Source organism: Juglans regia, chromosome 11 (assembly GCF_001411555.2).
Source record: "Juglans regia cultivar Chandler chromosome 11, Walnut 2.0, whole genome shotgun sequence".
Taxonomy (NCBI): domain Eukaryota; kingdom Viridiplantae; phylum Streptophyta; class Magnoliopsida; order Fagales; family Juglandaceae; genus Juglans; species Juglans regia.
The window spans coordinates 13,207,710-13,225,903 of NC_049911.1; positions in this window are offsets into that span (position 1 = coordinate 13,207,710).

Below are 18,194 nucleotides of genomic sequence, written 5' to 3' on the forward strand. Positions count from 1 at the left end.
AGACATCGATCTTTGCCATACCACCCAGATTTTAATGAAAGCATACTTTGTAACTAGAAATGCGGGATGAAGTGGATAGCAGACAGAACTGACAACACAGTAATATAAAGTGATCAGAAATCAACATCATAATCTGCATTATCTCACAAGCACAGCACAAATCAATGAGATATATTGGCACTCTTATTCGCAATGAACATGAATGGAAGAAATATTTTCAGAAAAAAAAAAAAAATATTTACCTCAGTCTGTAGCAGATGTGTTCAATAGATTTTTTGTAGGTCTCCAATAAAGGGTTTCTTCATTTGAAAAAGTCACATATTTTGAAGCTTGGAAAGAAAAAATCCCCCATGCATGGATACAGGTGATTATACTGATCTAGTATTGAAGACATTAAAATTGGAGTGCCATGTATTTAGTCCTAATCAACACCACCACTTTCTAAACAGGGACTTGTACCAAAAGTATAAACATAAACATAAGAAAGCACCAATAATCTGACTTCTGACAAATATTGATGACAGAATAAAAGATTAATAAAAAAATCATAACATCTTCTCGAAGATAAATCTGACTTTCTTTGCTGATTTTGAACCAAACCTTTGAGGTGATGGTGGTGGATGAAGTTGAACACTTCCTGCATGGCAATGGTAAACTCACATGATAAGAGACAACTTTTTTTAAACATAAATAAAAAAAAAAAAAAAATCGCTCATAACATCAATAGCTTGGGAGATCTATGCACCATTTACTTCAGAGTGGCCATTTATCATCAAAGCCTTGGTTTTATGAGAAAAGAGGAACAAGAAAAAGGATCAATGGCATTAATAGTTTCAACCATAAAGTACCAAGAAAGAAAGGAAGACTGCTTACAGCTACTAAACCATCCAAACCTTCCATCAATGGAGGTTTAATATTTTTCTGTAATAATTGAAGAAAATGTGTCAACCTCACTTCAGACTTAATTATTATGGTTCAAACAACACATGATGGACTACTATTATATTGGACACCTGTGGATATTTACTAATGAGCAAATACAAACACTATCATAACAAAGAAAAGCAGGATATCATGTTCTTGTTGTGCCTTGATGGGTGGGATTTTATGGTTTTAGCATTTTTCAGTTTTTCATGTCTCCAGTAGCATGCCATATTTGTTCATACATGTTTGTAGTATATAGAGTAGATAATCGCATGCCATTCAAACATGAAGATGGAAATCTTATAATTCAAGAAAAATGAATCCACAAAGGGTCATTTTCAAGTTGGAGAAATTAATAGCTATCAATGACTAGTAACGGCCAATGAAACTCTCCATGGCAAGGCAAATGGCTGATCGGGATATATGAAGCTATATATGGACACGTTGGCATGGTACTGACCATAGAATATATTCTGTACTACCAAGAGAAGGTTGGCCATCCTATATATGCACCTGCACCCGACAACCCGAGAATTTTATTGTTGCACTCCATAATGGATCCTTAAGGTCACATGTGTGTCTTAATAAAAAAAGGAAAAACAAATCATATCACTGTCAAAATATAGGCAATTTTGTTCTTTAACACTAGCTAGGCTATCATTATAATATATATAATTTCACTTATATACTGTGTTGGTATTCTTTAGTTTATATAAATATAGGTTTTCACTTACACTACAAGAGAATGTGTTTTTCGAGACAAACTATTGTCTCAAAAAATCCAATTTTTGTCTCAAATTATATTTAGAGATGAAAAAATTTCGTCTCTAACTTGTCTCGGAAAGACCGTCTCAAAAAGATTTTGGAGACGAAAAATTTTGTCTCAAAAAATCATTTTTAGAGATGAAATTGGGTAGATCCAGTCAAAACCGTTCTAACGGATTATTTTTTTTTAGACAAACCGATTTCGTCTCAATACATTGTTCAAATTGAATATTTCTCCGTTCAAACCGTGACGTCCATTCGAACTAATGACCATATTTGATCCTGCTAGAACAAATGGAGTGTTTGAACAGATTTTATACGTTCAAATTAATAAATTTTTCAAACGACTTGTATTCGAACAAAAATTATGTCTATTCGAACATTAATTTTATTTTTGGAAATTATATTCCTTTGAATGGAGTTTTGCATATTAATTTTGTTCGAACAAATAATTTATTGTTCGAACGTCCGTATTTCTCATTTGTCGTTCGAATGGGTTAGTTTTTGTTCGAATGAGTCTGTTTTGTTTCGAATGTAATTACAAATGGTAATTTACCGTTCGAACTGTATTAATCATACATATAAGAATTTAATTAAAATACCATACTAATATTACACAAATTGTAATTCAAACATCAATTGTTCAAATATTTTGAAACATCATAATATAAATGCAATTAAAGAAAAGATAAATTTTGAGAGGTGGTGGCATAAAGTTTTGGGACATCATTGACTGGAATTGTTCAAACATTTTTTGGTTATTCAACTGCATCCTCTCTTCTAATCTCGCCTCCAAATACGCTGCTTGATCTAATCGGGTCAGTAACTTTTTTTCCTGGGACCTCAATGGTTCTATCTCAAGTGTTGCTTCCTCCAATTCCTTAGTCTTGTCGTCATTTGATCTGGCTCGAGAATAGGATGATAATGATGATGATGGTTTTACGCAACGTCCTAAGCCCCTCAAATATCCAGAATGTGATCCAAGAACTTGAGAACGGATCTGAGCATCGTTGACAGATGATACATCAGATGGATCCGCAACAGTTTCTTTAAGAGATATCATCTTGTCCTACAAAAACAAAAACATTAAAGTTAGTATTAGTAACAAAAATATTATGTGACAATGGAATTAAAAAAATTTAAACTTACATAATTTGCCTCTGCTTTGGGACTGGCCCAAACACCATCACGATTTTTATGTGTTTTAGCATACAATTGGATCAAATCATAGTCAACGGGACTTTCTTCTTTCTGCAAAAGGAAAATCTATATTAGAACTTAAATTAGAAAATGTGTATTATATGTTAATATTTAACAGGCACTAAAATAACTTACCATTTTGTTATACAAACAATGAAAAGGTCGAGAACCTGCATGATGGTTTATCATGAAATTTGATCTATTTGCTTTGTTCACAGCACTCCGTTGCTAAAAAAAAATAATATTAGTCTATATGTTTAATACATCTGTGATATACTATTAAAAAAAAATAGCAACGATATTACCTGATAAGCAGGATCTTCAAACATATAACAAACTTTCTCCCATTCGTTTGGTGGAATTGCTTGGAATGGATTTTGGCTCGCCTCTATTGTAGTACTGAACTTCTTATAATGTGCATGGCATCAACCTTTGTACCTTCGAAATGCATTCGACATCAGTTCCTCAACCATTAATCGATCCTCTCTTCGGCCAAAATTAAGCTCAAACTCATCCTTTCGAAAATTATAAACAATTAGTATAAATGCAAAGTAACTTGAAAGTAATATGTTATATACTTAGTTGCTTGAGATGTAGCTTATTACCAAACAACGGTTTTTAATGTGGTCTTTCACATCTTGGAGAACTTTAGACCAAGATGATGTGGCAATCGGTGCATACATGCGAGTATGTGTACCAACATAAGAAGCAAGCCACGCTGCCGAATCTCCGGAGCCACCATTGTGATCATCAGGAATATCAACATTGATTTTACCCATTTTCCTTACTTTCTCTATGTAGACACCCCTCGTAGTGCCTCTATGTCTGCACTTGCTTACAACAGCTATATATACAGTAATTAAAACTTAAATGTTTAATTAAATTAATTTATTTTATAAATATATTACTTAAATTGAGCATAAAATGTGATATTTAATTTGATAAAATACCTTATTCTGAGTCTGGTGATGTTGGCTCACTATTCATGATAGGTGAACCACACGGGGAGTCAGTAATGGATGGGGATGACACACGTGTTGCTTTGTATTTGGGAGGCATATCTATTTGAAATTGTAACAAATTATTATTCAAACAAACGTTATATATATTATATGTTAATATTACTTACAAAAATTCATATTTGAAATTTATTTACTATCCGTTTTGCTGGATCAGTCGCCCTCATCCTCACTAGATATTTCAGTTGATTCATCTTCTTCCGATGTTTCACCCTCAATTACTTCGAGTTGAACATCTTCTCTACGCAATAGGACCATATCATATTGGCTTAGATCAACAAATAGATTGATGCCTACCTCATTTTCTTGATATGCTTCTTCATTTGTTGGACTATCAACTTCTTCATGTGGTTCGTCTGCCACTGGAATGTAATCATATACATTTCTTGGTGCAAACTTCTCCACTACCTGCCGTGGGTTTTTGTACTCTAGATCATCTAAATAAAAAACTTGATTCGCTTGGCAAGCGAGAACGAAATGATCGTCCTCATAACATGTGCGAGATGTATTGACATTCACAAAATAATCATCATTACATACTCCCAACCTAGGATTTGAGAAATCCCACCAATTACATTTAAACAACCATACCATATATCCCTCCATGTACTTTAACGCTATGATATCTTTCACAATTCCGTAGAAGTGAGTGTTATCATCCTCATGGCTTCCTTCGACTACGTCCTCACAATTTGGAGTTTTTTTATATCGTTCTCTATTAGTTGTGTGAAATCTATATCCACGCACCAAACATCCTGAGTACTAGATGGCCCACCTAGACGGACCACATGCTAGAGCATATAGTTTTGGTGAGATTTCTTCTGAATTTCCACCATATTTTAATGCAACCTATATCAATAAATATTATTATATAGAAAAAAAAAGAGTTTAGTGGTATGAAATTCGCATTATAAAATGAGGTTTAACAGTAATACCGTATGTTCAAACCACGAGGCAAATTCATCTTCGTGAGTCTTTTCTACATCAGGTACATCATTCGAGCGAAGTAGTTGTATATGTTCACTACGCATGTTCATGTTCATGTTTAATTTGTATGAAGTTATACTATATTATTATACATAAATTTAAAGATAATATTGATTTAGAGAATCATCACTAACCTCAAGTAGTGATCAATCTCTGCATAGTTATTCAAGACATACCATCTAGCTCTTTCAAACTTTGGCCCGCATAGATTGTAGCCCCCTTGTGCGCATATGAGACGCACGGTCTGGGAAAATATAGTAAATATCGATGAGACTCCCATCTCTCCCCCACTTTCATAATTTCAGTCTGGTCTTGTAAATCTAGTATCAGTCTCACGAAAATATATTGAACAAAAGGTATGCTACTCATTATCAATATATGACTCTGCAATCGAACCTTCTGGATGAACTTTATTCCCCACAGATCGCTTAAATTTTCTCAAAAACCGTTGAATAGGATACATCCATCTATACTGAACTGGGCCAGTGACTAAAGCCTCACAAGATAGGTGCACAGCCAAATCAACCATTACATCAAAGAATGAAGGCAGGTACAAACTCTCCAATTTGCACAATATTACTACAATGTCAGCTTCCATTTTTAACAATGTATCAACTTTCAACGTTCTGCTACAAATGTCTCTTATGAATCTCCCTGATTCTGTGAGAGCTGTACAAGTATCTCGAGTAAGCTTTCCACGCATACCAACCGGCAATAGACGCTGCAGAAATATATGACAGTTGTGACTTTTAAGACTAGTTATCTTCCAATCTTGTATTCAAACACATCTTGTCATGTTTGAAGCATAGCCATTAGGTAATTTGATTTTCATAAAACAATCACAAAATTTTTTTCTCTCATCATTTGAAAATGTATACCATCCGATGGGCATATAAGTTAACGACCCATTATCTTGCAAATGCAACTCCGATCTTATCCCCAGCTCCTTTAAGTCTTTACGAGAGTTAGTTGTATCTTTTGTCTTCCCTTCTATTGACATCAGAGTGCCCAATATATTCTCACATATATTTTTCTCAATGTATATAACATCAGATGCTAAAATTGTTAAGATATTTTGATTACAACAATCACTACAGTAGTCACAATTTCTGAAATTTTGAAGCACAATGGATTGGCCACTCAGAAAAGTAAGACGGCCTCCAACCTTATAATGCTCAAAATAACTTCAAGTACAAGAGTACTATGATAATCAATTTGATGATTTTGATATGTAATGGAACAAAAGTTTTGACATCTACAGTTGGCATGAAAGATGAGAACAAAGGTCGTCTGATTCAAAGGCAAAGGTGAGAACAAAAATCAAGTTCCTTGATTTTGCTTAGTGAAAGCTTTTTATTAATTGTATGACATCTTGCGATAGGATCATGTCATCTAATATTCATGGACTATCTAATAATTTTTCACACTAAAGGTAGATGCCAAGGACAAGAAATGACAAAGTAGAGCAACCATGTCAATTGTTACTTTTGAAATACAAATATAGATAGTTGAGTTCTGCTATACAACTACCCATTGTTCACTCAACCTCCGCACTCCAGCCTACGTGGCTTTCTTCTTCTTCTTCTTCTTCTATTTTTTTTAAATGAAAACGTGTGTTTTGATCCAGAAGGTTGATTTTAATCCCCCCCCTTCCCCCCGGGCAGCGTTCTTCTTCACTTCTTCAAAAATCCTTTTTCTACCCGCCCTGTAATACCCCGTATTTTTTAGTGTATTTTTTTTTAGTGAATGATTATTTTAATTAATTTAAATATTATTTTTCTTGTTTTAAAATTTATCAGATTTTCTCGTTGGATTTATTTTATAATTTTTTTTAGTTGTGAAATTTACTTTGATGTGCTTTCGTGATATTAATTAGTGTTTGTATTTAAATTACACTTTGCTTTAATGAATAATTTTATTATTAGACTTTAATTATTTTTTTTTTCCCACGCACGGCACTACCACATGCACATCTTTTTCTTTTCAAACTTTGGGGTTTTCTTATCACCCATATAGATACGTTTTCATCTTAGACTTGAAAACTACCTTGTGCCGTCGCTGCCACCAGCTGCAAGAACCACCTAGCCCCTCCTATTTCGACGCCAACCTCCATCTCCACGCACGTAAAACTGACGCCCAGTAAACAATCATCACCTGGGCTCAAAACACCACTGTGCACTTCTGCAGTGCACCACCCACGGCCAGCAGAGGAGGATCATCACCACATGTAGCACCATGTGAGATGCTGAGCACGAGGATCGCTCGGCAAGAGACTCGCTTGCACACGGCCAAAAGCCAACTTGCACCTTCACGGTTTTACCCAACCATCTCATGGAAAACGCAGCCTCCCAAGGAGGTCAAGTCACCGCATGCTCTTCCTCATCGCTGCCATACGCCACCACCGTGACCCAGCTGTGAATCCACCAATGTAGCCTTCGATAACCATCCGCAAGCCTCTGTTCTTCACTCCCGAAACAGAGGATGTGTTTCCTCCTACCTTGAGCCATTACAACCACTACCCACCGAGAGCTCTTTCACATTGCAGCCCCAGAAACCGCCGGTGAAGTTTTCTGTCACCCCAGGTCTGCCTCATGCCACCTCCGCCACACGGTAATCTCCCTCTTTGTTTTCTCTCTCATGTTCGGCTTGCTCATCCCATAAACTCTCTCTCTCTCTTCCTTTCTCTCATGCTCAGCCCAACTCGTCAGCATCTCTGCCACACTCCTGCTCCTCAGCCGCGCCACACAGTTCCTCCAGACAGGCCTCGTCGCACACTATCTTCTCGGTGAGTCCCTGCCGCCGTTGGTTTTCTAATATCATGTGTTTAGGTTCATTGCTAGTTTTATTTCATAAGGTGTAATTATATATATATATATATACACGTATATTTATATGTAAAGTTTTAACCTAATATATATATGCATGGAAAGTTCCCGGTTTTAGCCTACTGTTTTCGAGTGAGTAGTTTTTTTTTTTTTTTGTTTGTTGAGTTTATATTTAAATACGATTTTGCTTCAAGTTTCAATAAATATTATATTGTATTTTGCTAATATTAGTTAAAGGAAGTAAACCTATTTTTTTCTTAAGAGATGAGTTTTTCATGACTTATTTTATGAAAATTTTAGTAACCGATGTATTCTTTTTATTTATAAAATATTGTTGGTATTTTAGATATTTTGAATATTAATTTTTATTGAGTTGTATGATTATCATAATACTTATTCGATAAATTTTCTTCTTCAGTATGAATTCAATTTAGTGGATATTGATGAAATTATAAAGTGATGATATTTAGAGTTAAGAGAATTTTAAGTATTGAGGAATTAAAATAGGTTATTTTAGCATCTTAGGCTTAAATATTGAAATATGTGTTCGATTTGAAATTTATGAGAATTACGTTATTATGTTATAGGTGACAATTTATAATTGTTCTTTATTTTGAGGAGATTTCTAAAAAACTAAGAAGTCCAGGTAAGCGGGGTTCCTATGCTAGACTTTGCATTAAATAAAATGAACTGAGGTCCTTTTTGAAAAATGTGCATGTGTTGCTATAAAAAGAAATCTGAAAACAACCTCAGATATTTGTTTTGCATTATTCATGAGAGATTTTGTTTAAGAAGAAAGTACTTTCTGTCATGACTGGTGTAGACATGAGTTTATTTTTGCCATTCTGTTTCTGAACTTTGAAAAAAAGAGCGAATATGAAATTTTGTGTATAAGTTATGTTTTTGTGATCTGATTTTGTTCAGTACTCTGTGTTGATAAGATGTTGCACTCGAAAAACCTTTGGCATGACTTTCTGATTCTGTTCTGACTCCGATTCTGATTTTGATATGGTGATTTTGATTCTGTTTTGCTTTGATTTGTGGCCTTGTCACGGGATATAATAGTGATCTCTGGCCCTGTCACGGGATATAATAGTGACCTCTGGCCCTGTCACGAGAGATAATAGTGACCTTTGGCCCTGTCACGAGAGATAATAGTGACCTCTGGTCCGCCACGGGATATAATAGTGATTTTTTGTTCTGAGTGCAATTGCTTTGGTAACATGGTAATTTATGTTCTGTTGGACTTTCCACAGGATACACAATCCTACCACGAGAGTTAAACATGATCTCTGTTCTAATATGATGCTCTGATATGATATGATAAGACGAAGATGTTCAGTCATGTTGTGCCAAAGGAGTCTTTGAATATGAAAAGTTGGTTTTCTGAATATGAAATGTTTGAAAAGTCACTCTGATTTTCTGATAATATGTATTGCTGAGATTTGCATATTGATACTGAAATGTTTGTTTTCTGCATTATGAACTTTGTAAAAATGCTCATGTTTACATACTAGTATATGTCCTCTGCTTACTGAGTTGTTGATAGATAACTCACCCCTTATCTCCAATTATTTTTCAGATGATTTTTGAATAGTCCAACTAAGGATCGGGATTATGGAGCATCAGTGAGATGATTATTTAAGCATAGTGGATTACTCATAGAAGATTTCTGAGAAGTGACAGATTTTATTAAGAAGTTTTGTAGTATTCTAATGACGTTATATTTTGGAGTCTATAAATATATTGATGAATTGTGAGTTTTAAGTTATAGGAAGTAACTCTTCGATCTCTGCGGGAACGAGACGTTATAGTTGGTATCAGAGACATGTTAGAGATTCTGTATACTATAAACCTTGGAGGTTTAGATATCTGTGGGTTTAGGAAGAAACTTCAGATTTGAGGTGCAGAAATTCTAGGACTAAGAGATGATGAAATTTGTATTTAAGGTTTTAGAATTTGATAGGCTTTTGGGAATATATTCTAGGAAATTTGAGGTATTAAAGTTTGTGAATTTCAAGAACCAATCTTCATGACGTTTAAGGTCTTAGATCCACTCAATTTTTTTAATGGAATGTAGAAAATGATTTTGATAAGATTTAAGGTTTAGATTTTATAAGTGTAAATAAGCTTGATCAAAAGCCAAGTTTGAAGTTTCGTAGACTCTGATATATGAGGTTTTGAAATTTTGGACTTTAGGAAATAAATTTTTTGAATTGGGGTTTAGAATTCTACGAACTACAAGAAATAGATTATTGATTCGTGATTTATAGATTAATTGGTAGTTATATTTTTTTCGCATAGTTATTACTTTATTATTTTCTTCCTTTGAAACGTTTAACCAAGGATGAGTCTTCCAGGATGGCTGCTCGACGTCGTGTTCAAAATCTTGGGGGCTTGAATGCAGGAAATGAAGAGGACGGATGCACCATAGAGCAATTCAATCAGATGCACCCTCTCACTTTTGATGGTCGTGGCGACCTGACCTTAGCTGAGGATTGGATCCAGGACATTGAGGAGGTACTCCGTGTCTTGAATTTTACTGACAAACAGAAAGTATTGTACTCTACCTTCAAGCTAATTGGTGAGGCTAAATGATGATGGATATCAGAGAGAACCATCAGGGAAGCTGATGGGAGGGGAGTGGTTAGCTGGCCCCACTTGAAACAGATTTTCTTTGAACGTTTCTTTCCAAGATTGATTAGGGACGCTAGGGCCAAGGACTTTGCTGATTTAGTATAGGGTACTATGACGGTGCACCAGTATGCGGCCAGATATATTGAACTATCACGCTTTGCCTTATATTTGATACCCGATGAGGAGAAGAAGGCCCAAAAATTTGAGGAGGGACTAAATAACCAGATTTATGAGCGAGTGGTGGCCCTTCAAATCTAGAACTTCTCAGAATTAGTAGACAAGGCCACAATAGTCGAGCGAGGCCTTAAGAGAAGTATTGAACTTCAGGAGCAGAGGAAGGGGTCGACGCTATTGGGGTTTCCCTCGAGCGAGAATCAAGGACCATGGAAGAGGATGAAGTTAGTGAACAACCTAGGCCAGAGACAGGTACAGGACAATCAACGGAATAACTCCTGCAAGTCATGCAACGTAGTACACTTTGGAGATTTCAGAGGAAAACTGGACGGTGTTTTCGATGTGGGAAGCATAGCCACCTCGTCAGAGATTGTCCAAAGCAATTAGATGGGAGCATGAACCCCAACTCGCCTCAAAGGACTGATTTCACGGCACGAGGCAGGAATCAACTGTATGTATGCCACTAATTTTTTAGTTGTTGATAACATCTGAAATGAGCGAGATTTCTTGGTTGGGACTAGTTGGAAAAGGAAAACACAGGGGAATATACTAGAAAGAGTTTCGCAAGCTTGATAGATAGATACATTCTTTACACATTATTGCTACTAATGAATTGTTACTAGAAGTTTTGTGATAAACCAAGTGTTGTCCCTCGATGGAAGGTGCCAACATTATGATAAATAAATTGGGAGGGTCCTCGTATATATATATATATATCACTACAACAAAAACCGGTTTTTGCCGTGGAGGATTTTGGTGGAAAATGCCCAAATTCAGTGGGAAAAAATTATTTCCGATCATATGAACTCCTTAGTTAATTGTCGAAAATAACTCGCCATAAAATATAATATTATCCACAACTTGAACATGTCGGAAAAAGTGCCTACTTGTGGCGGATTGTTTTTTGGTAAAATGTATGTATATTCATGGGAAATAGAGCTTCGAGTTGGTCTTGAGTCGTGGGAAATGGTGACTAATTTTGACCACTATGTGTTCACCGGTCGATTTTTTTTATTAAATTTTGGGTGGGAAAAATCTTTTGCGGTGACTTTTTCTGCTTTTTCTGGCCATTATAGTTCAAGTACACTATTTTCCCACTAAATGTAGTTCCCGGTAATACCCAATATAATCTGATTAGTGGCATTGTCCATGCATTTACGCAGCAAGAAACAAGCAATTGGTGTAGGATTGGAACCCGGATTTCAAATCCAGGCCGAAATCTGAATGAATTCGAGTTTTTTTAACAATGCTATCAATTTTGCGAAACTTGTTGGTAGAATTATAATACTTTTATGCCTTTTCTGACTGACTGCCACAATCAGTAATTGCTAGCATAGATAATAATCTCTTTTGTTGCAATTGCTAGGGGTTTATTGCCTGAAAACCAATGTTTTTTTAATATTTTTTTTCCTCAATTGTTTTTGCTACAAGGCCTTGATTTTGGCCAAAGATAATGTGACTGGTGCACTTAATCCAACAGCAAAACAATCTTACACCAACAAAACTTACATCATCCACACTAGTAGTACATTTGTATTTACCAATCTAATTAAGGTGTTATGTAAAAATACAACATATTCTCTATTCCTCAAGCATGACAAAATACAATTAGTGCAATATTACGAATGATAGCTACCAAGGATGGGCTCCAAATAGCCACATAAGAATATCAAAATAAATTTAGGACATATAGCAATTCTGATTGGGAAATAGTAATTCTGATTGGAAAAAGATAGCTTGGATTATGTCCAAATTAAAAATTACCATTGATAGTAATTCTGAAGCTAACGATTAGCTTACTAAGAATATTAAACTTTCTCATTGCTAAAATATCAAGCACATCCATATAACCATGTTTTGGGATTCCATATATAGTTTTTATTTCAATTATGGCTGGAATTTTTTGTGCCAGAACAGTAACTGAAATGGTTGAGGTAGATATTCCGCATCGGCTAAAATTTTGGCCATTTCAGTCTCTTCCGGTCTATTTCGGCCGGATTCTTGTATTTCGGTCCGAAATGTTGAGATGAAAAGCAAAAGCCTATATGAAAGAGCAAGAGGCAACTCGCTTTTCCGTGACCGCGTAGCTGAATGGCTGTACGTAGATTCTTGGGGAAGGGGCAATGCTGTGTCACTATGTACGGTGGGATTAAAAATATCATGAATAAAAAAGGCTTACATTTATGTTGTACATAGAATAAAGAATCGTGCTACACTTACGGTCTCGATAAGTCTGAATGCCTTCTTATTATTATTATTATTATTATATTTAAATATTTTTTTTTTAAAAAACTTACAATATCGTTAAAAAGATACTTACTTAACCACTAAATAATAAAAAAAAAAATCTCGGAAGAAATTCTAGGAACCCAAAATCGAGTTCCCATGCATTTCTTTAGAATAAATGGGTTGATGACTCTGGGAGATGGTCCAAGCTCATCACCACGCACAAATGTTTTTAATTATTTTTATAACCAAATTTATTTATATGTTAAGCGTATGACCTATTCTTATGATATTTATATGTTAACCAAATTTGTTTTGTATTGATATATAATTGTTTATACATATAAATTCTCTTTTTCCGGTTTACCATTTATACGTGTGGCACTACTTAGGGGTGAGCAAAACTCCCGACAGAGTTGGTGAATTAGAGTTCAGAGTCGGAGTGTGAAGCCTTTTGCCCTTGCTTGGATTGAACGGAGATTGAAATATCAGGACATGCAACTCAAGGCTACATACCCATTCATAACAATTTGGATGCAATACACCTATTTGCACTAGGAGTATGCAATAAATCGCAATAGAAAAAAATTTAATATTCGTATAAAACTAAGCAGTGCTTAAAGCAATTGCATTAGAGCATGATACCATAAAACTAATCATAACTCAAATGTCGTTCATGTCATAACATTTTTCAAAACAACCCAAAATAAGTGTTTAACATTTTCCCAAAACAAGGGACCATTCCAAAACTTAAACCTTAATTCATTTCCAGTACAAGTAATATGGTCCCTTTCAAAACAGTAGGGTTTTTTTTTTTTTTTGACCCTTTCATTTATCTTTGCCCTGATTAAGCAACCTCCTTAGCTCTTCGAAGAACTATAAAATCTCAGTGATAAATTGGTCGGCGGCTTTTAGTCTATCTACCAGGGAGAGCTTAGACGAGCTCTCAGTGCTCTTCGGCACCTCTTTGACTGTCGGGGGTACCAACCTCTTGCGTTTCCCCATGTGGGATCTCTTCGTATCCTGTCACAACTTCTATTATTCTGGATGAGGAATGGTAGTTGAAACTATTACAATAAGATTTCAAGAATTCTCAGCAAGTAAGTACGCAATATACAACAGATAACATAAGCATACAATGGTAAATCATGAGATGAATGCATGAACATGTACTTGATGTAAAACTTGACTTATGCAACTTGACCTTTTTCACAACATGAAACGGAGATCCTTAGACTTTTCAGAAAACCAACTTTGACGTCTTTGATCATTACACATATCATATCATATGAGCTCATGGCTTTGTTCATTTTATATAACACATGATGGGTGGACACATCATGGCTCCCCTATACACTATGTGTTCCTACTAGTTACTGCATGCCAACGGTTCGTACACCGTGGTGAATACGTCATATTTATATTCATTATAACACGAAGTATTTCGTCGAGTTATTTGCCTTATTCTTGGCACCTACTAGTGTTAGGTGCTACCTCGCTCCAACGCCATTTTCAAAAATATCCATTCAAGGTACGTCGACGGATCTTTGTAGAACCAGATGTTACCAATCCATTCTTATGCACTCCAAAGTGGACAGAAGAGTTCCACCAGAACATTCTCCCATCCTAGCATTTGGGGCTGTGATAAAAACATGTACTGACTCATTTTTTGAAAAAAATCATTTACCCAAATGCATGTGACATGAGACTTGAAACATTGTTTTATTTTCATAAAATATGTGACATATGAGATGTCGTGTGTGCATGAAAACAAGCATAGCACATTTTTGTTTATAGCTTGACAACAATAGAACTTTCATATGCATAACATGTTACGTAGGCAAACAATTAAAACATATCATAAATAAAATAACAATGATCAATCCGAACATAGATCATGGCAAAACTCGAATCACTTATAGACTATAGATCATGGGAAAACTATCATACCAACCAAAACATTATACACACTTGATTATGGAAAATCATTACACTAGCTGAATAATATATACATGTGATCATGACATATTCTCATACAAACTAAAGCAATATATATATATATACACACACACACATATATATTCATGTAATCATGAAGTAACAAGTATATACATAGCAACAAGAATGCAAAGTTCACGCAACCATATACAAATATTAATTGAGGTACGTTGGGGGTCCACTTACCACAAATCCACCGTAAGTTATTATAAGCAAGCTGAAATAGAGTTGATGAAACTCATTAGAACAAAGGACCAAACCCTAATCCGACGTGTGTGTGTAGTTGTTAGGGTTCGTCATTTTGCTCATGGTGGTGCTTCGAAAATTTTTATAAGTCACCCTTATTCCGCTATGATTATTGCATAGTGCTAGTTGCATACTAGGATGCGTTCATATTAAGTATCATGAACGTGGGTATGTAACCATGTGTTGCATGTCCTGATGCTCCAAGTCTCAGTTCCATCCCAAGCAGGGGTCTGGTGGCATCACAGAAATGACTTTTTCATTTTAGTTTGTGTGAGAATGGAACATTGTTATTTAGAGGGCGAATAGTAGTTCTGGCCAATTTGGAAATTTTGGAAAGAGTACTGGCCGAAGCCTTTTCTCACCATATTTGGTACATCATGGAGGCATGAAGAAGTAACGAGAGCTGAAGAAGGGATTCTGGGAGGAAGAGATTGAACAAAATATTGCCTACCTCATTGTGAAATGTGCCATGGGTTGGAGAATAAAGGCCGAACATCAAAGACCGGCCGAGATTTACATCCCTTACCTATTCCAGAGTGGAAGTGCGAAGACATATCTATGGAGTTTGTGGTTAGGTTAATTTGAACCCCTATTGATAAGGATGCAATCTGGATAATCGTGGATTTATTTAACAAAGAGTGCCAACTTTCTACTGGTTACTACTATGTATGCCTTGAGAAAGCTAACTTGGTTGTATATAAGGGAGATAGTTAAACTCCACAGAGTGCCCAAGATCATAGAGTCGGATCAAGATCGGAGATACACGTCTCATTGTTGGAGAAGTTTGTCAGCTGTGATGGGCACTAAGCTAAGATTTAGTAGTGCATACCATCCATAGATCGAAGGACAATTAGAAAGGACAATCTAGATGCCGAAAGACATACTGAGAGCATATGTGTCAGACTTTAGGGGTCCATGGGAAAGTCACATCCCACTCATCGAGTTTCCTTCAACAATAGCTACCGGGCACCCATTTAGATGGCCTTTTACAAGGCTTTGTATTGGAGAAGATGTGGATCGCCTTTATGTTAGGAAAAAAGTGGGGTGATTAGACCAGAGATCATACAAGAGATGAGGGAGCAAGTCAAGCTGATAGGGGAAAGGATGGCTGCGGCTCAAAGTAGGTAGAAGAGCTACGCCAATGTAAGGAGGAGGGAGTTGACCTTTGAAGAAGGTGGCCGGATGTATCTTAAGTTATCACCCATGAAAGGTGTAAAAAGATTTGGAATTCAAGGTGTAAAAAGATTTGGACTAAGTCAAAAATTAAGCCCAAGATATATAGGCCTTATCAAGTATTGCATAAAGTAGGCCTAGTGGCATATAGAGTGGTGTTACCAGAGGAGTATGAAGGGATCCATAACGTGCTATGCGTTTCCTTGTTAAGTGCTTTGAGAACCAACAACCCTGAATGATTAACACAAGGAAAGACTCGTGCAAATCGTAGATCGGAAGGAACAATGGGGAGACGTGAGAAACAAGCGTTTACATGCTGCAATTCAAAGCCAGGAGTGCATATATAAATAAGCATTCGATTTCCTTTTAGACTACAATGCCTAGAGCTCTCAAACTATAATCATGGTGAAAGATAAGAGGACAACACAAAAGGCAGCCCTTACACAAGAAATAATTTGTTGATTCATGGAAGAACATCGCAAAGCGTCAAGGCTAGAAGAAAAATGCCAGCAAGTAGAGTAGGAATGTTGCTGAGATGAAGAAAGCTTTCGGAGGGCTAGGGCCTGAATGATGGAAATGTTGGACCACAATGGCATGACTGTAGCACAATATGGGAGAAACAAACGGTTCAGACTGTGATGAAAAAAAAAGGACAAGGGTGGTGACTCATCAATGCCCTACGATGCCAAATCTAGTGGAGGATGTAGGATGCAAAAGAGTAGTGTTGATGGGTACACCAAAAGTAGTTGACGAAGGAGACAAGAGGAGGAAGCTCTTGTCTGAGTCATTGATGATGGAAGTCTGTTGGTGCATCGGGGGGCCCGAGCCTCAACCTCTCGTTTCGGGGGAGAAGGGGTTCTAGGACAAGTAGAAAGAAAGAAGGCCCTTAGAGAACGGTGAAAGCCGAGGCAGCGGTAGTCTACAAAATGCAACTATTCTAAATAGGGTTAGTAGCACTATGTGGAAGGCTAGGCTAACACACCTCAGCACAAGGTGATACAAAATATTTCTCACTTGCAATTAGTCAAGCAAGAAGAGGCCCCAATAGTACAAAGGCGAAAAAGGTTGGTGCAAAGGATGAGTTTCGAGCCTAAGGTTGCAACGGTCAACGACAAGTCCCATATGGACATAAGGGCTTTTCTAGATAACATGGGCTTGCTTAGAAGGCATCATTGTCATACACAGAGGCCTATAGTCCACTTGAAAGCTCACATTGGAGTGAGTTTGTGGAAAAATGAGATTATGAATTTGTAGGCCATATCATTTGAACTCAGAGGTATGGTCCAACATCATGCGGGAGCCCCTTATTTGGAGAAGGACTCCGAATTGGACTGAAGGCAAACTGCAGGAACATGCATGCCTTGTCCTGCCAATATATCTCTATCATCCTACATATGGAAAACTAAGAAGGGCTCCTATTCAAGTATGCCTGAAGTCAGAAGGACACGTTACGGTCCCATCCTATTAAAAAATTGGACAATGGATGAAATCTCACTTTTGAGATCACAAATATTTGAGCTTCTTTAGAGTCGGAGTCGGAATTGTCAAAAAAAGCAATTGACTTCAAATGGAGCAATGAGAGGAGCAATGTCAATGCTGCCATAGTATTTTAAATACCGTTAATATAGGTTAGCTTCTAAAATAGTACTGAGAATGTGGGGTAAATGTTGAGGGTATGTTGTAAGATCTAGCCTTGTATATTCTGTAACTTCTTTTTTTTTTCATGAAACAAATATACATCTTCTTCATTATGTTTATGGATATCTTTACACAGTAATTTTGAGATGTTGGGTTTGAATGGTTTGGATTAAAGATGTTCTAATTTCAGATGCATGAGTCTTATTGTAATCATCATGGATGGGTATAAGAGTTCCCATGCCATTCTTATGACATGTTACTACAAGTTTCATGCCAGGTGTAAGGGTCCTCTTGTTGATCGGGATGGTACGCTTCCGTATTACTCTCACTTGATGGACTAGTCGAGGGATTCTCTCGGCATGTTATGTGTGGTGTCTTCAAG